This window comes from Trematomus bernacchii, unplaced genomic scaffold, assembly GCF_902827165.1.
Source record: "Trematomus bernacchii unplaced genomic scaffold, fTreBer1.1, whole genome shotgun sequence".
Lineage (NCBI taxonomy): Eukaryota > Metazoa > Chordata > Actinopteri > Perciformes > Nototheniidae > Trematomus > Trematomus bernacchii.
In genome coordinates, this window is record NW_022987739.1 from 19424696 (window position 1) to 19445595 (window position 20900).

A 20900-nucleotide genomic window follows, 5' to 3' on the forward strand; every position below is an offset into this window, starting at 1 on the left:
TGCCTACAGCCACAGAGCTTACAGATTTGTCTGAAACCAGTCGTAAATTTAATTTTAATGGTGCGACACCTTTCGCTGAGTCATGCACTTTCCCCCCTTCTGTGCTTTTCCCCACTCCTCTGCTTTTCCCAACGCTGTCACAAAACAGTCTTTCTCTCTCTCTGTATTATCTCTGTCAGCAGAGATCTTTCAGGCCAAGCTGGGAAATACAGATAGTGACAGGGGTAATGTGGACCGGGTCACTTCACAAGCCTTTACTTGTCCTTTTCTTTCAACGCTCAATCCTCTGCAAACCACATGCTGGGAATTTATCTGTGTGTCTTCCACTCAGCGTTGTGTCATCTGTTTACTCTGTTCAAGCTGAAAAAAAAAAAGTTGGATAAGAAGAATACACAAAGGGGAAAATGACAAGACAATCATTACATTTGCCAACACTGCGCAGTTGCAGTAATATTTTTTAATTTCTTTAAAATGTAGAAACCCACCCCCCAAGCCTAAATCATAAAGTGGTGCTGGGATGAGATGCCATAGATTTATTCTTAAAGGGAGCAACATCTCATCTCTCAGCAACTGATAACAAAGAAACATGAGATATCATTATTCTGTCCTTTTTCACGACCCAGGCAGAACTAGATCCCAACACCACACTGTCGTTCTTCTCTTTAAATCGACATTGGCCGAATAATAGTGAATAAGTAAACTGAAATCAAGCAAGATGGTTCAACGTGTACTTTCTTTTCTGCTGTTCTGTATGACCTTTTGAAAATACCATATCTGCCACATCTCCCTTGGGCAGCGTCCTTTTGCTCAGTGTCTTATTGAAAAATGTCAAGTAAAAGCAACGAGCAGCACATGGACACCATGCGCCGACCTCAGTGTCTGAGGAGTAAAACTAGTGCTAGAGTGCCTTAACCCTTGTGTTGTGTTCAAAAGCTGTTTCCGTTCATGGTGTTCGTGGGTCAATTTTGACTCATGATTTATCTCAGTCCAAAACACAAAAAAAAAATGACTATCATCCAATATTGTTTTAACTGCATCATAACTAATTTATTATGCATTCATAACCATATAGTACAGCGGATAAGCTCTCATATTATAACAATTGTGCATTTTATGAGAAAAGCATGACATTTCTAACATAGTTAGTGCATACCATAAGGTTTATTTTCAGATGTGGAGGGAAGTCAGATTTGACCTGTGAGGACCGTGAGAGGTCAAATCCAAGATGGCCGCCAGTCTCTCGGGTCAAATGTTCAAACACGCTTAATTTTGGAACCAAACATTGTAGAAAAACATTTAAGGTGTCATATCCAACAAAATTAGGGATGCCCAATCATTTGGTGATACTTTTGAGATCACCAGAATTCAAGAAAATGCATTTAGGTGAAGATAAAGGTAGAAATTGACCAAAAATAAGCTGTCAATCAGTTGAGGTGTGTGTGTGTGTGTGTGTGTGTGTGTGTGTGTGTGTGTGTGTGTGTGTGTGTGTGTGTGTGTGTGTGTGTGTGTGTGTGTGTGTGTGTGTGTGTGTGTGTGTGTGTGTGTGTGTGTGTGTGTGTGTGTGTGTGTGTGATGGCGCAGTTATGTATTGTATTTAATTTTTGTTGAAGTATTTCACTAAAAAGCAACCTTAGCAAAACAGGAAATTATGTCAAATTCATATTTTAAGAATTAGCAAGCACCTATCTATTTTCAAACGTTTTATTTAGCTAATGTTGCAATCGTTGCAAAATCGCTACTGTATTTTTTTAATGCGAAATATTGGAATATTTTGCATTTTTTTGTTGTTTACACTCTCATGATTTTAAGTTATTTCAGGTTGAAAATATCCCGTACAACCACAAATTAAAAAGGGCTTCGGTACAGGATTAGTGTAGCATCAGTGTGGACATGTATCATGTCTCTGCTGTTATGTATGGGTTGTAGATCTTAAGAGGATGACTACAAGGGATCCAAATTAAGTTTATTATCAGAGATATTTAAGTTAATTGATTTTCTACATAAAAAGAAGGCTCCTTGCACATTTGCTTGAGCTTGAATTTAGTTCACCTTATAGTATAGTCCCTGTTCATCCCTTTATAACCATTTATTGCCACCACGACAACGAAATGGTGTGCATAATATATATTTTAAAAGTAATAATTCCAATATTATGTCCTGCTCGGATAAAACTTGTTATATCCTTAGAGTCATTTAAAATGAGTTTTGTTCTCCATACCATGGAGTCTAAATGGGTAAACCTTTGTATTTGTAATTGTACAGCCATGCTAGGACAAACAAATCCCCTTTGCCCATGTTCTCTCTGTACTCTCTGTCACACACACAACATACATAACCCTTTCTTTGCATGACCTCTAAGTGTCCATGTGAGCCACTAAAGAACAGAAAAAAAGCTGCGCTACCTTGGACGTTTTATAGGTGGACAGGCAGGGAATCGAACCCCAACCCTCTATAAGTGGAAAGGGACAGCGGTGAACCTTGTAGTTGAGTGCATCCCTTTGTTATAACAGCGAGGGTTAAGAGAGCTGTTTGTGCTCTACATGGAACTGTTTTCCATCTCCCTCTTTGGTTTACATTATTTCAGCATGTTGTCCCTCTCTAAACCTTTCTGTTCCCCATTCTTCTTTCTCCAATAAGAGGTACATCATTATTTTTCTATTAAATATGACATTGGGGAATAAAACGCTGTTTTGTTGATAGTTCCATCCATTTATACATACTTCATCCTCCTGTCACGGAGTTCAAGCACTTAGACTTAGAGTGTTGGGCGGGGAACAAATATTATGCTCGTCACAATCATGTAAGTATGTATTTGAAGACAAAAACAAATGTTTTCTTCAGCATGCAGACTGTGCCAAGTAAAGCCATATTCCTCCAGTCTCTGTATTAATGCTAGCACTGGGTGACCATAAATCCACTGGAATATACTATACCACATCACTCACATACGCACACGCACACACACACACACACACACACACACACACACACACACACACATTTTGCAAATTTCAACTGATTGACAGCTTATTTTTGGTCAATTTCTACCTTTATCTTCACCTAAATTAATTTTCTTGAATTCTGGCAATCTCAAAAGTATCACCAAATGATTGGGCATCCCTAATTTAGTTGGATATGACACCTTAAATGTTTTTCTACAATGTTTGGTTCCAAAAGTAAGCGTGTTTGAACATTTGACCCAAGAGACTGGCGGCCATCTTGGATTTGACCTCTCACGGTCCTCACAGGTCAAATCTGACTTCCCTCCACATCTGAAAATAAACCTTATGGTATGCACTAACTATGTTAGAAATGTCATGCTTTTCTCATAAAATGCACAATTGTTGTACTAATACAATCCTGTTGTAATTTAATGTTATGGCCCAAAACACATTACACCACATATTGCACACGTGCATATGCAGTGGCGTTTTTATATGTACAAAAGTGGTGGGGCACAAAAAACTTAGATGTCTATATATAAGCTTCTGCAGTGACGTGCAGTGAGGTTCATGGCTGGTGAGGCACTGGCACTGACTCTTCAGGTTTACAAATTTATATTTTGACCTAAACCAAAATATAATATTATTTTCAAAAGCTTTTTTTGTCTGATGCTTCGATTAATTTTAAACAGACAGTTCAACAAAAGGATACCCAAAAAATGTCATTTTATCATTTAAATATTGAATTGTTCTCTCTTAGTAAGATCCCATTTTCAATAAAATGGCGGTCTTACCTTGACTTGAAGATGAAGTCCATTTGCCTATCCTTCTGGACAAACATTTCTATTACTTTTTTGTAAAAGTCCTCCTTATGTTCTTGTAGTTTCAAAAGTCTATCATAAATCTAATCCATAGATTTATGATAAAAAAATTATATAAGTAGGGTAGACATGTGGATGTTATCCGGCTAATCAAAACGTGCATTTATCTAACAGGTACGTTTCCCACAGATCTTATTTCGAGCTATTTTCTAAAATCCTCTGGAGAAATCTCATTGCTTTTTTGTGCTTACTTCCTGGTTTTAGGACGCGCCACTGCAGCTCTCTCGTCTCCTCTTCACACAGCACACTTTTCGCGGCACACGTACTTACAGCCAATCAGCTCTGAATGATTTGAGATGACGTATGGTGGGGATGGTAGCTCCATGCCCCTCTGGTCATTATTTTTTTGCCACACACATTTCATTACAAAATACTCTGAGCATGCGCAGTGAAGTTTTTACAGTCACCGTTGACTTCACAGCGAGAGGAAGGGGCATAATCAGGTTTTGTCCCACATGGCTCTAAACAGCTCAATAGGCACACACTGTGACTGTAGACACACTAATTAGAAGAACACAGACTAAAACAGCAATGTACAGACGAATCAGATGATTAAACATGATCTTAAAATATATTTTATATATTTTTTTATTTATTTTTTTGCATTTTTGTAATCATTATTTGTAATACTTTCTGCTGACACTAGGTGGGGCTGTGCCCCACCTGCCCCTAATGACCAGTCGCCACTGTGCATATGTGTGTTCAGGTTCAAGTGTTAGTGTACATATTCTTTGAGAAAGGTTGAGTTCCCGTGGGGGGAAGGGGGCAGAGGGAGGGGAGACCAGGTGCTTGTTGCGAACAATTATTGTTACAGTGGATGAAGGGGGTTGGGTGTCTAAAGTCAAAGACGAATCTTGATTGGGCCAAATTTGACCTCGAGTCACCCAAAACAATTCTGCCGGGTACCCCCAGACCCGAACACCAAATTATACACTTTTTTTTTTAGAGACCTTCAGACTTGGCAACAATTGTCAAAATCTGTTTCGTAGTGTTTATATAGCTGTTGTGGAGGATATCATGAAGCCTTGTTCCAATACAAAAAACTAGAGCGTAGTTATTATATAATTTTAACTTGAAACGGGTCACAGGAGACACGAACGCAACATAAGGGTTAAACCAAAAGGGTGTGACTCCACTGATCTCACAAAGAAGTTTGAATGTATCGAAGTCTACGAGAAAATTACCTGATTTCTCCCAACAAAAATGTTACCTTTTTACCACATTTACCAGTGGTGGTTGGCATCCCAAAGGATAGTTTAAGCATTATGTTTATTTTGTAAATAATGGTTCATTTCCTTCCTATAAATAAATTGAAAAAAACAGAGTATGCCTTAGGGCGTGGCCACATTGTGATAGATGGATTACATTACATTGGTAAATGTGGTAAAAAGGTAACATTTTTTTTGGGAGAAATCAGGTAATTTTCTCGTAGAGTTCGATACATTCAAACTTCTTTGTGAGATCAGTGGAGTCACACCCTTTTGGTTTAACCCTTATGTTGCGTTCGTGTCTCCTGTGACCCGTTTCAAGTTAAAATTATATAATAACTACGCTCTAGTTTTTTTTATCGGAACAAGGCTTCATGATATCCTCCACAACAGCTATACTGTATAAACACTACAACACTTATTTTGACAATTTTTGCCAAGTCTGATGGTCTCTAAAAAAAAAAGTGTATAATTTGGTGTTCGGGTCTGGGGAAACCCGGCAGAATTGTTTTGGGTGACTCAAGGTCAAATTTGGCCCAATCAAGATTCATCTTTGACTTTAGACACCTCAGCCCCACCCCCTTCATCCACTGTAACAATAATTTGTCGCAACATGCACCTGGTCTCCCCTCCCTCTGCCCCCCTCCCCCTTTTTTCTGAAGTCTTTACACTGGCTTCCAGTCTGCCAAAGAATTGATTTTAAAATACTATTGCTAGTTTTTAAATCACTAAATGGCTTAGGACCGAGGTATATAAACAATATCCTGCATAACTATGAACCATCCAGGAGTCTCAGGTCCTCTGGGTTGGGTCTGCTCTCTGTTCCAAGAACTAAACATGGAAAAGCAGCGTTTAGCTACTATGCCCCGACAATCTGGAACAAACTGCCCGAATCGTGCACGTCCGCTGAAACACTTCCTATTCCAAATCCAGACTAAAAACATATCTATTTGCCGCTGCTTTTAATTGAGCTGCCCATACTCACACTGCAGTATGTCTTTTATTCATGTATTCTGTACCTGCTGTGTTTATTTATTTCATTATATTTGCTTTTTTATGCCTGTTTTTAAATGCCATTCAATAATGTGTTTATGCTGTATTAATTCTTAAATGTCTTTTGTAAAGCGCCTTGCCTTGCCTTGCCTTGCCTCGCCTCGCCTCGCCTCGCCTCGCCTCGCCTCAAAGCGACTTACATACATTCAATACTGTGTGAAATCACAGGAACAATTTGGGGTGAAGTGTCTTGTCCAAGGACACAGCGGAATGTTTGACTGCAGCAGGATTCGAACCATGTGATCCGAAGATCAGCGCACTATCCACTGAGCCACAACCTCCTAGTTCTCTCTCAAGACTTCAGAATATCAGAATAAATATTTCATAGGAGACATGTGCACACCCCAAATCTGTCTTCTCGAAATGATGTTGATATGCAATATAATAATAATAATCTGTTTTCCCTATTATGTGGTGATAATATTTCAAAATTGCTGAAGGGAAAATGTTCACAAGCTTGGAAGCCAAAGGAAGTTGATCAGGGCCAATGATTGGGCTGGGTATACCTAGGAAATCTGTATTATTACGGACTTGTGTATGCATACCAGGTGATTTTAGGCAACAACTGTTAATATAAAAATAATACTTCCTGTTTCAAACTTTTAAGTTACTCTGGACTTTTACTGTATAAAACCAGGCCAAGGATCAGTCCATAACCTTAACTAAATACTGTGAGTGCCTTAACCAAACTTAAAAGTGTTAAATTATGCTTAAGTTGCTAGGAACAGCTAATAGGAAAACAAAATATGTATTCAGTATTGTTTCCTAAAAATTATGTATTCTGTTAGAAATGAGTTATATTTCTAAGAGACAGAGTTGGTACAACAGTCAATCATTAATAATAACACTGTTAGTAATAAGATTAACATTTCTTAAAATGTAAACATGTTTCAGAAGTGATTACAAATGCTTTTGGCTGACGTGTGTGTGTGTAATTCTATATTTTCTTCATGGGAAACAAAAAAGGCCGTCTGAATCCTTTCCAGATCCCTGCTAAAAAACAATATACAGGATATTACCTTTTATTGGAAACCCTAAGCTATAGGCTATATTTCTTTAATGCATGGACATACTTTTTTTTTTTAAAGTGTATAAATTGGCTCATTAACTTTAATGCATGCATTAGGCAATGCATGTACAGTATAAAAGGAAATGTAATATAAAGTGTCTGCTGATGGAGGTCAACCCAATATTCAAAGGAGTGCAATCAGGACTGTGGGCGAAAATCTTAAGTAGAACATTGCTATTAAAACGAGACTGTTATGGTCAGGATATTACCATGCAATGTTATTGCTGAGGGTCATGTCTTGTGCAGCTCTTGAAAGATGAGTCACATCGTGTAGGTTGAAAATGTCTGTTTACTTCACACTGAAATACAAAATCAAGTCTCTCCAGTGCGGCAGTTTGGGGCCACCAAAGTGAAAAACCAAACACAGCTTGGGACAGATTTTCTCAGACTCACGGTCGTCAAACATTTACAACAAAACACAACATGCAGGCTCAGCAAGAGTCTGTTTATCACCATCAATGTCGAATAAAACAGGTGCAAGCTAGTGAAGACACACTCCAGCTGCACGGTGTGACAATAGCCTTCTGACTTCACCTTCGAGCGCTGATGTTGAGGAGTGGGGGCTTTCCTTCCCGTGTCTGGAGACAAATTGTGTGTTTTTCTTGTTTTCGGTCAGTGCACACACACCACCCCCCAACAAGTAGTGTTGATATGAGTTTCCTCGTACAAAGACAAGCTCTGCTGTTGTATTGAAAAGAGGAGGCAGTGTATACGGGGATGGCCATGGGGGGGTTGTTGCTTTCATCAAGGAGGTCAGCCCCTCAGCAAGAGCTTCTGCTGCCTAGTAGTGTATCTGCAATACATCACCTGTGATGGATGGGTAATGGAGAAACCTTAGCCTTCTCATTCACTATATCATTTCTGATAAATCTCCAACCTATCTGTTCAGTGGGTTTCAATGATAGGCTTCCTCCCTACTACAAATAGTCAAGGTAGAAATGAACACAGGTCTATCCATATCTCGCCTCTCAATAACCCATTTATTTTCCTGGAAGAGGACTGACTGATAATATCTGCCGTTTTGAAATGTGTAACAACAAAGAAGCATAGACACTGGGCTACAGATCACAATTCTTTTTTACATTTTTTAAGTTTTCAACTAGACATTTGAAAAATAATACATTGCAGCAGCAACAAGGGAGCGTTTGCAGTGGGAATACTTCGTCACATGTTTATTACATCGCTGTTTTGTTGGCCAATGAACAGCTTAACAGAGATGGTTAAAAGTTCAGTACATCACCTAAGGGTACTTTAACGGTTAAATATTTTTTCTTTCAGTCTGTCCAGGGATTTGTGCAAACAACTTATTTTTGTTACTTCTCCAACAAGAAAGAACATTTGCATTTCCAGTTAAAACTTTACTAAAGCCCTCTAAGCCTGGAGTTGTATGGCATCATATGTGAAGAATAGCACTGATATTGCTAATGTGATCCATGTTTACTCAAGTGTAAACAAAGCAGCTTACCTTCCTCATCCCCCTCCACAGTTGCTTTATCAATCCTGAAATCCCACCGAATTAGCAGACACACTGTTAAGCACTGAAGCTGTCATACCATGATAAATATCTTGAATGAAATCACTGATGACTATCGCAGTATTACCGTCGCTGCTTTCAGCCCAAAACAAGGTTATCTCACCTTTTATAACACTGCCTGTGGTATCAACTTAATTCCTTCTCTCATCAGGGTCATCACGAAGCCTCGTATTCACCATTACGCAAAGTGATGTTATTCTTAATGGTATTATGAGTACAACAGTAGGGTGATTTAGGAACAACAGTAGGGTGATTTAGGAACAACAGTAGGGTGATTTAGGAACAACAGTAGGGTGATTTAGGAACAACAGTAGGGTGATTTAGGAACAACAGTAGGGTGATTTAAGAACAACAGTAGGGTGATTTAGGAACAACAGTAGGGTGATTTAGGAACAACAGTAGGGTGATTTAAGAACAACAGTAGGATGATTTAGGAACTGGTTATGATATGAGCAGAACCAGTAGATCAAAACATTAACCCTGGCCACCATTAAGTCTTATTCAGCGCCCAGTAAGAAGCCGTGTCAATGGGCTTCTTCTTGAGATTTTTATCAATAATGGTGATTGCTGCTCAACTTTTCAAAAAGTCAAGAGGTGTTGTAGCTGAATGTGCTCTGTGATCAGAAAAATTCAAAGTAACATTTTGCCTCTGAGCTTTTTAAAACTTCCTTCTGTTCATGAACCTTTTGTCCTGGGTAAGCTGTGATAAGCATACAGCCTAACAAACAGGGTATGATACCGCAGGCACCGGCTTATATTCTAATACTGAATCTGTAGTGCGGCAATAGATGGAAGGTAACACAAGATAGCTTGAGGTAATCTGTATGAAGTATGAGGTATATTCATCCCCTGCACCAAATAATCCTGGCTGCTTTAAATATAGAATAGATAACTGCCGGTCTGATGGTATTCTTGGGGAAATGATAGACGGTGAAATGGAGCCAAAATGAATGGGCCTTTAGTTGAACAGACCTAAATGCATTTCACAGGCCCAGCGGAATGGAGCTATCTGAATCAACTGTCCTCCATTGCAGCCGGAGGGGTATTGGAGACGGCTAAGGTCAAATTATAGAGGGGTTCAGCTTGTGTGTGACTGGGGAGGAATTGCCTTAAGAGTCCGATGGAGCCTGACTGTCAGGCATCCTGCGACGTTATAAGATCCCCTAAGATGGAGAACAGAATGGGGAGAAAATGCAAATCCCGTTGTGTGCATAAGTATTGTCAGAAATGTAAAAACAAACAAGCACAACCAAACTGCCTCAACCACTGAAAGGTTATCTGTCTGAATCAGACATTACTCATCTTTGACATGGACGTGAACTCTTCTTTGCCGGATTAAGGAAACGAAGAAAGTCAAAATGTTTCACATAACAGCCTTCCAGTTGGTGGAACATTTTCTGCACCCGTCCAGACAAGTCACAGGGCTACAATAAATGTGATGCTCTCTGTAGCACTCCCAAGTCCCCTAATGAGTCTGTGCTTAAGGTGTAAATTAGTTACACAGCCTAGCTCATCACAGGCGCTGCAGCGGCAAATCCACTGGGTTGCTCCAGTTCCACCAGACATGATGGAGATCCGTTTCATGAACATCGCTCATTAATATGCTAATGCCTGTCATTAATGGTTAATGGTTAAATTAATGGAATTACAGTTCTTAGCGGGTCGTGGCCAAGAAGAAAAGGAAATGTGAAGAGATAAAGGTATTTCCGTTGTTAAAGTGTTGACTCATGTTTTTCGTCAAACAAAACACAATCATATTAAGTGGTTGATAATTATCATGTTTTGTTTGCTGTTATGTAAGGAGAGCACTCTTGATAAGGCATGGATAAACACTTAAAATCACTCATCCAAAGCTCCATTTGAACAGATTTTAATCGAAAAGTTAAACCTTGATGATCACAGATGTTCCAAACAGCTTGTTGATGGTTATTCAGCACCACGGACAGCACCCCTGTCCACAAGATTATCACTGACAACAACAATCGCAGAACTGGAAAGCTTTAACAAGAATGATAAATGGAATGGGATGGGAACAGCGATGTTGTTTCTCTAAAGCTGCACGCGGATGGATGAATACACTTAAGGAAACGGTTAAATTAATGACACTTTCTCAACAAGTTGTCTCTTTTTGGCACCAACATCTTGATCAGAATTGACAGTTAGGAATATAGAACGGAGTCTTTGTCACACCAAATCTGGCACATATCTCTGCTGGGACGCGACATAAATCAACTTCAGAACCACGGACAGCTTCAGGACAGCACAGCATACTAAATGGACGCTGACATGCACGGGGAACTGGGTTAATTAGCACCACACTGAGGCTGCTGTGCCTGTAGAATTCCACGACCTGATTGCTTCCACAGATTAATTTATGCTGTTTCTGGGTAGATATTGTGTCTTTTATGTAGCCCCGGAAGAATATATAATTAACAAATGGGCTATGGACACCACCCACAGTGTACTGATACAGCACCCCAATCCTTCACATTAGATACATGTCTCAACAGTTCCAGTATTTATAACAAGCCTGCATTTGTCCACATGAAAACACTAATCACAACAAAATAGCATTTGAATTTCATCATTTGGTACATTGGACAGGTGTTCCCTACACACACTTATTACAATGCACTTGGTCATCCTGCACACATGCTAGATACTGTGATATCTGCATATGAAAACATTATAAAACGTATAGGCTATAAGGGGGGATTCAACAAACGTTTCTTATTTTCTTAATTAACTGATCAATTGTTCTATAAAATCTCAGAATAATGGATTGAACATCAATTGTTTGTATGGTTATTAATCTGTCAATTACTAACTCTCATTGATAAATTGTTGAACAAAATGTCAGAAAAAGTTGGTAAATGTTGATCAGTGTTTCCGAAAAGCCAAAACGTGATTGCATTTGATTCAAAAATATATGAGTAAATAAAATAAATTGAAATAAAATGTACATTTTAAAAGCAAAAATCGAAGAAATGTGTCTGTTTTGAGTTCAAACCCTTCTCTTGCACTAGTTCGGATCAATGAAATATGAATTGATCCAAGTAGCATTAGCATACAGTTTAACAGCACTGATCCCTATAATTATAATGTGTGCTGCCAGAGTCATTATGAAAATGCCAGCATATTCGTTCACTTAGTAACCTGTCTGCTGCATGGGGCTTTTAGCAGAGCTGCATTTGTAGTGCCACTTAATGACTCATGGCTCATGCATAGGCATGCTCCACAAGACAAAACCAAAAGAGGATTAAGCATTATGCTCAGCACCTTCGCTCCTCTCTGTCTAATGTGACAGCTCTCACAGATCAGGACTCAAATGTTGTTATCCTCTCTGGAGGACGCTTTTTTGAACTGGACTAGCAGAGCAGTAATGAGGGTATGACATAACTCCCATTGCTCCTTTTATAAATAACTGCGACAAGAACTATACTGGGGCATACAGTTAATGATACGAGTGCCATTTCGCTTAGTTTGCACCCGTGCTTTTAATTTAAAGTGAAAAGGAGAGACTGTTAACTTGTTATAATTCTCCCCACGTCGCCCACGTTAGTCTATACTCCTTTGGCGGCTAGTACAGAGGGTTACTTGTGTCTTAAACATGTGACTGAGTGAGAGAGGGCGAACACAGAGAGCTCAGGCGTCCATGCCTGTTATGCTGGGGCGCGTATCTCCAGCTTCCATAGCTCCTGCGCTCCTCCACACAGCGATGCGCAGTAGGCGGGACAAGTTGGGGAGAAAAACTCCGCTGGGGGTGAATTCATAACGGGATATTTAACAGTCTTCATGGGGTGTCTTTCTGCGTCCTGCTAGCTGCATTCCGTCGCATATGTCCGAGGCTGGACCCCGCCGGTGTGTGGCTGAAACAAATGCGCAGACGCGTCTTTTTAGTCCTGTCCGACAGCCCCTTTGCGCTCCTTGAGTCTCTCTCCTCCTCTTCCTCCTCCTCCTCCTCTCTCTCCTCGTCTCTCCTCTTGACTACATCTCCTGCTGGATGATTTCATTTTGTAAAGTCATTATCCCCCAGAAAGGTCAAAGCCTCTGCTTCCAGGAACTGAATTACACTGGGATAAGACGACTTTTCACCTCCCAAGCGAAAGTCAAAGTTTCTTGCCGGTGTAGAACCGTGCGACGGATTGCTCCGGAGCAGCCTTCAGCACCGATCACTGCTCCCTCTGCTCGGATCCCTGAGTCTGTACTAGTGTTTTTTGGAGTGCTGTTTTTTGCCTCTCTCCGCGGAGTTGCTGTTGAATGCTCATAAACTGTGACATGAGTTTACAATATCGGCAGTTGAGATCCACCGAGATTCAGCAAGAGAATGGGACATACTGAGTTAAACTTTACCTGCTGTTCCAAACCGCGGTGAGTTGTTGACATCATGCATTTTATTGTATCGAATTTGGATGTATGAATATAGCATAGAAAACATAAAACATATACATCACCTACCTGTGGATATTTTCTGCAAATGTGTTTTGTTTCTTTTCTGGAAAATAACATAACAGCAGTGTGCTCGACCTGGATACAAATCTGCTGTGCTGTTGTACATGTATTGCTTTCTGAGGCTTGACCATAATACAAGTACAAACTCCCACAGAAACACAAATACACACACACACACACACACACACACACACACACGCACACAGTCACTCATGCACGACCATGACTCATGCATATAAACAAACTATCTCCAGCTGCTTTCAGGAAAAGCATACACCATATTGCTTTTCATGCCTTGTCAGTACATACATGAGCACAATCAGACTCATCTCCGCCCTTCCTCACTCCTTGCCTCACTTCTCCACCCCCCCCCACCCCTTACCAATACAGCCACCCTCTATCTGCCTTTCCCAACAAACATATCTAATCTATATTCCTTAGGGTGTATTGGCATCCTTGCCTGTAGGATCAGATCTCAAACACTGATGTGTGCACGCAGCACCGTTTGCCAAGCACCAGGGAGGCACACAAAACCCAGCTCGCTTTCTCAAAAAAATAAAAAGTCTCAGTGATTTCATAATTATACATTTCACCCTCAAGCAATAACCCTGGAATAGGGCACATGAGTCAGGGCAGCCTTGTGGGACTGTCGGTGGATGCTCTGATTATCTGCCAAATGCCCTGGAAGAAAACAAATAACATTTTAAATGCAATCATATTGGCCCAAGGGCAGGCTGGCATAGGTGTTATTTAAACTTAACTTTATATTGAGCCAGTGAGAAACCCACTCCAGTTGCAAGAAGGTGGTCTTGTAGCAAAGCTTTATGGGGGAAAAAATATGTGAATCACCGTTGTTATTCGCATTGCCACTTGCCAGTGTTAGGCAGAAGTGCCAGATTCTTAGAGTTTTTATAGGGCCACAACAGGGCCACTGTTCAGTGCTGTCCTCATCTATCCTGGGAGACTGGTGAACCCGACCGTGTCTAGGCCTGAAAGGCACACTGTCTCCTCCTATGAAAAGAGAGATTTCTCTCCTTGAATTGCTCTCCTGCCCCACAAAAAAAGAAGAACTCACCCACTTAACACATTTCTAAATGTTCCCATTGTTAGCATGTCCATTTCAGGCTTGTGGTTTTTTCGTGTGTGCTTTCCTTTCAGGTTGCTTGTGGATTTGCTTGTCGCTGATAAAAAAACAGATGTCTCTGATGAGCACATACTTGAAAAGGAGACAAATTGTGCTTGAAAAACACTTTAACACGGCAACTGTGACTGAGCAGAGAGCCATCTATAGGCTTCTAGACTAAGGAGGGATTGCACGCCTGACAGGGCTCCTTGTTCTTACTGTTAAGTGTTGGGTGCCTGATATGGATGAGGCATCATCCGTAGGTGTGATGGCTGGGGAGAGAATGGGAGAGGAGGGAAAACGAAAGGAAATCTGCCACCCCCCACCCACAGCCACTGTAAACACATCACAAGGGAATGGAAATACTCTGTGGAGTAAATGGTTCTCTATTGCTTTCGGTAAGGGGTGGGTGGGATGTAAGAAAGCTAATAAGTGTTTGATGTAATGAAGAGCGCCTTTTCTGCGTGAAATGCCATGGAAATATATGCGATCATAACCTATTTTTGCAAGGAAGGAAGTGGGAGGTAAAGACAGGTAAAAAGTCTGAAATAAGAAGATAAGGGGTAGAAAGTAAAGAACTGGGCATGAAAAGAAGAAATGACTGACTAAGCAGGTTTTGGTGGTATTTCGGGGTCAAGTCTTGCCAGGATCTGCTCAATCTCCACATCCCATTATTTTATGATAATGAGCAAACAGACCAGTTTGACTTTAATCTGAGCCGATGGAAAAGAGTGGGTTGAGAAGACAAGATGAGAAAAAGGCAAAAAAGGGAGAATGTCTGTAAAAGTGGACCGACATTTTTTATCATTGGGCGGTTTGAGACTGACAAGGGTGTTAAAGTAAAATATGTCAGATTAAGTCGGACTGTTGCATTAAACTGAACTTCTCTCCGAGGTCACTGGTAATTGAATGTAGAGAGTGAACATAATGCTGTAAAAGCACAGAGAGACACTTCCTTTCTCTTGCGGCAAATGTGCAGTGAGGCACAAAAAGTAATGTACTCAATTTCATTATGTTTGAAGTGGGTACTTCTTTTCACTAAAACAGGCTAGCATCAGCGATTCAACTATCATAACCAAGGACGAACTAAATGCTTGACTAAAATGAATCAGTACGTAAATGTACGTCAAATATCTCCCTCGTTATGTCATGTTATCGCCACAAAACGAATCTTAAACACTCCTGTCATGTTTGGGTCAAATCTGACCAATTTACTACTGTCATCAATCACAAATATTGTGTTTTAGATTTGATTGCCTAAAGGACTTATGACTCCACTGTAGGCATTTGAACATACTATTTATACAATTGCTGATCAGCACTTCAACTTTGTAATACCTGTGTTTTTCCTGGTCAAAAATGAATCATAGGAATTGAATGGGTAAACAGCCTAGATTATATTCATCCATCAGATAGTTCACACTAACAAATCGACAACCATGTTAATTTTGGGATTCATTTTCAGTGTCTATTTTTTGCTTATTCACTGCAGTGACAGCATCTATGTAAACCAGTAGTCTAAGACAGTGTGTATAGCTTAAACGGGTGTTAAATAAAAGTTAGTGATGATTAATGGTTTTTGGAGCTGTTAAAACTGACCGAACACCAAAGAAAGGGGGGAGAAAATAACACGACGGGAAGTTAAAGCTGCCTTACAAAGGAAATGTTGAAGGGTGTATTTTCAACGTACAACGACAAGATGACGTGAAAATAACAGCCTTAACAGATTGCATGCTTTCTACATCTCCTAAAGGAAGTGAAGTAAGAATAGACCAGAATCATGTTTTATTTGGCCAATGTTCCAGTAGAAGACAGAAGCTAAAAAAAAAAATCCAGAGAGAAAAGTGCAAAAGGAATGCATTGCAACCTTTGTCCCTGTGTGTGAAAGGCCACCAGCCGAATAGATCTATTTGTGTTTTACTGAGATTTATAGAAGCCTTAGTCTCTGTTTGCTCACTCGGTGATATGCAGCCCATATAAAACACGTGCAAGCCAGAAGTTTTACAGTCTGAGTAGCAATTATTAAGGTGACTTTTCTCCTGTTTGCTTTCAACTTGAAAATGTACAATAGCTTCAAATGATTTGCGACAACACCCTTGAAGATTGGAAATTGCACACATCATTTCAACGTGTTAAAAGCCTCACATGTACACACATATGGACCGCCAGCTGAGTAATTGATTGACTCCGCCCGTATAATTAATCTCCTATTGCTGCCACAGTCATCAAGGAAAAGATTAACACGCACATACATTCTGAGATACACACACACACACACACACACACACACATGTTCTGTCTGTACTTGCCGAGTTATATTGACAATCAAATATCAAGGTTTGTATAGAACTGATTCGTGGGAGCATGGACATATGGGAGTTAGCTTTTTGTTATTATATTTAGCATAATTTTTTTCCTATTTGCGTGATGATAGGAAATGTATATTGCAGACTGTGAGGTGGCTGGCTTCATTGCAAGCCGTCTTCCATAATGAATTGTCGCCGTATTAAAAAAGGTCCATTTGCTTTGGTTTTTCATCAGGTTAATGCTTCCTGCAGCCAAAATACGATCTTGCTTCTGTGAGAGAACGGATTTGTTGGCCTGATCTGTTTCCATGCTGGGCCTTGGAGATGTCTTCTGGGTAGTTTCTCCATTTTTATGAGCAATGCTTTTTTTTTTTTGGAAATATTGGTTGAGGGATAAAATGGGATTTCAGATGTGATTTATTCCTTATGCTCCTTGACGCTTGAGTAAGCAGTTTTCTGAAAAAGGCAAACAAATAGATGGAATAAATGTTCTCGTCCCTGCAGTCAAGGGACGAGATTAAAATGTAATGTCACAAATTCAGGTCAAATGTAGTTGCTATTCACAAATGTATCTTTATAATCGTCAAACTATTTCCTAAAAGATTCCAACAACACATAGTGGGATCACTTTATTTTACATTTGGTTTGGATCACAGATAGGATAAATGCCTGTTTTGGTGAAAAAACAAACAGTTGGTAACCCTAAACAAGTACAAGTACAAGTACAATAGCTTCGCATATACTTTAAGACCTGATGTTAAAATGTTTAAGTTGTATAAAAATGACCCTTCTGTTTTCACATACTGTCTTTTTTAAGGCTTTTTTTTGTAAGGCTCAAGCTAGCTACATAAACATCAAGCTACAGTAGCCACAATCGTGAGCCTTTAGCTAGCAGCATTCTAAACTATTTGCAACATTTTCCTCTCCTTCTATTGAGACATGTTCTTAAACCTTACGTTATACTGTATGGATTGTTTGCCAAATAAAAAACCCAAAAAAGACTGCCTTTCCCATTTGTAATAAGATGCTGTCTTTGTGAATATTGGTTGAAATATCGAATGGGATCTTACAAAAGTCGTTTCTGATGTTAGGTACATTTCTGATCCTAGAAAACAATGACACACTATAACAAATCACTGGTGTATTTGTGGCACACACTGACCAGGTCTAACTGTTACCTGGTTTAAATGTTGATCAACTGCTTTGATTGAATTTAGAACACAGCAATTTTAGACGATTTGGATTTCTGTCTAGCAGTAACAACCAAACCCCAGCAAACTGACTAACAGGCAGATAACCTCGGAGCTTTGCTTATTCTTGTTTAATCAATGTTCAAACCGCTTGATATTTCATGACGTTTACTCATTTTTTGAGAATTGCTTATTAACATGAATGGATGGCATGTTTCAGAAGCCAGCTACAGAAAGCTGTTTGTTCTTTGAGACTCCTGCTGTATAACAAGGTTACAGTAGATACAATGGATTTTCATATGCTCCATAACTGTGATTGATGTTGGCGGTTCTTTTTTTCGCATATTTCTGCTTCTCCCAGGTCCCAAATTCGTCTATTTGGATTTCTGTTATGTTTGTTTTTGGAGTTTATTATTCTATAGCAAACAAAAAGGAATATATAACTACTGATGAATAGCCAATAACACAAGATGTAATCCGTAATAACGTAATGGTGGATTTTGTATTCTGTTAATGAAATGTTTTTTTATCAGTTGCCTTGACTGTTACAAATCAATCTAAAAAAAATCAGATTTACAATGTGACAATGGGTTTTTGGTTAAGACACAACAACGTCTTGGTTAGGTTTGGGGACAGATAGTAGTATATCAAGGGTTAAAATAACTGCAAAGTGTCAACGCCTCGCTCCGCAGACTTTGACACTGTATAGCAATGTTACCCTACTCTCTCCTTTGTTCCTGTCCTATATTTACAGCTGCTAAATGGTTACAGGCATAGTCCACTTAGAGGGGTATTTTTTAAAACAAGTTTTGTCCCTATTTACTCTTTAAATAAAGTCTTGTCCACAAAAAAAAAAGAAATCATGTCCATAAACATGCAAAAACACAATTGAATTGCTGTCATGGCCAGTGTACAGGTTAGGACACACACACAGGTAACATTTAAAACTGGTTTGGGGTCTGTGTCATCAGGATATTGTATTAGGGGAAATGTAGAACATTCTGGGGCCTTTGTTAAAACACTACACGAAAAGATTGAAAGTGAAGTTTCTCAAAAATATCGACCCTAGTGTTTTACAAATGTCAGTTTTCATTGACCTAAAACTGCTCGGTTGTAGAAAAAAGGCCAAAATGCATAGAAAAAGCTTTCGTTAGGAACAAAAAATACAGTGTTCTTAAGGACTAGGCTTTGGTAAAGACATGTCATATTGGGGCACTCTTTACGAATGTGGAAGCACAGTTTGTGGCAAAACAATTGAAAACGCTACAGTAAATTGTTATACTTTGGGTTAGATTCTGTCAGATGAAAAAAACAAACTAATTTAATACATTCTTCAATAATAATTAATTATTAAATATGCAGCACTGGGGTTCACAGACCCAAAACAATTAGGCTGTTTCAGTTTGTGTGCTCTTCTTATTAATAATATCTCTAAATATACAATCTCCATAAATGAGTCTGCATCATTATAACAGCAGCCCATGTAAAAAACCAAAGTAAATACATTTGTTCTTTGTTGTGTGGCACCACTTAACTAATTTACATACAAAATGGATTATAAGAGATAAATAATATTGAAGCTAAAATGCAAATCATCATAATTTAAGTCAGACTTTACGGTGCTTATCTTTTTAAATTTGTTTTAAATGTTATTGCCTTATGTTGGGGTTTTTGGTGGGTTATTTTTTGTATTATTTTTCAAACCATTCAATCCCTAATTTAGAGCTACAACATATCTAGGAGGTTAAACAGTTAATCCAGTAGTTCACAGAAAAACACCTTCACAAACGTTTGAGCAAAACAAAAAAGCAAAGCAACATCTGCTTTTCATGCACTATCACTTTGAGTTTTCATACTTTGAGTTTTCATGTCTGGCGCTTTTATACGCCCATTTGTAGATCTGTACGTGTGTGTTCGTGATTGTTTGTAGCTGCGCTTTACAATGCAACATGTTTTGCTTTGATGTGGTTTTTTTCCGAGGACACGACGGGAGCTCATCCTTTGTATTTATTTGTAAGACAGCCGGATGAGTGCAACTGGCAGTCATATATTATAATTTCACAAAGGCTGTGTTTCACCGCTGGTGCCAGTTTGAGAGGTATTGTTGACAGTTGTTGGAGGAGAAGATAACTGGGTTAATTAGGGCCAAAAACCTCATTAGTCAGCACGGAGGGGAAGATGTAAAGTTTATCAGTTCCTGTTTCCCTACTTTGAGGATGATTTCAGGGTTGGCTAGCAGAAAAATTACAAAGCGGATACTGTTGGAGAAATTATAATGAAATGTTTTAATCAAGCCCCCTCCACCCCCTGCAAAGCGTGCGCCTACACTCCATCTCTTTTTTCCCTTCAAATGTGTTCAAAGTGTGAGGTATCACAAAAAGAGACTCATTTCAATTTGCATACATGCAGTGCCAACTAAGAGGATCTGCTTTGGCGAGTGTTCCAGTACTGGATATGAACACACATTGCAACAACACACATACATACATCTACACACACGAGGCTCAGGTAGGTGACCGATACGGCTCCGTCATCCCAAAAGAGAGCAGATGTTTGGGGAATGAATGCTCTGCTTTGTCCCGCTCTCCAATGAACACGACTGCTGAAATGCTCGAAAAAAAGATTAGGCTCGGGGGTTCCCACATCTCATCAAGCTTACTGTATCCTCCAAAAGAAAGGGTGAGATTCAGGACCCAACACTGCATTTAGTAGCTAGACCTATAACTCTGCAGGGAAGATGGGATTCTGGCAGCCGCACAAAGTTACAGGAAGTGCTGCCTGGAAGAAGTGCTCCCAAATCTTGTGAAGACAGATAATCTATTCATCTAAAAAATCACAGATTGGTGGGAAAGGCAAATAAGTGAGCTTGTTCTCGTTGTCAAAATCAATTGAGATATTAACTCAAAGTGGCAAGACCGGCCATTTAATTTAATTAAGCTCTCAAAGTCTGCGACTCCATCACATCATTTCTTGAATAACGTCAATAATATTACCCACCATGGCTTTTTTTAAATGATGTATTTCACCAAAATGACACATTTGCACATTTACAATATGTCAACTCCAATATGGATGTTTTTTCAATGTATGTAATGGTACAGGGAAAGTGGAAATACAAAGAGAGATGTGATTCCACACAGAG

The 20900-nt window shown here is 39.4% G+C and overlaps 1 protein-coding gene across 1 annotated transcript in view; it reads left to right on the plus strand.

The window, feature by feature from the left end:
- The first annotated feature begins 12736 nt into the window (after positions 1 to 12736).
- The window catches only part of LOC117495936 (BMP/retinoic acid-inducible neural-specific protein 3-like), a 53290-nt gene continuing 45126 nt past the window's right edge, over positions 12737 to 20900 (plus strand). The window contains exon 1 of the mRNA XM_034147548.1: positions 12737 to 13058. The gene's annotated coding sequence lies outside the window, so the exon portion shown is untranslated. The remainder of the gene's footprint in view (positions 13059 to 20900) is intronic.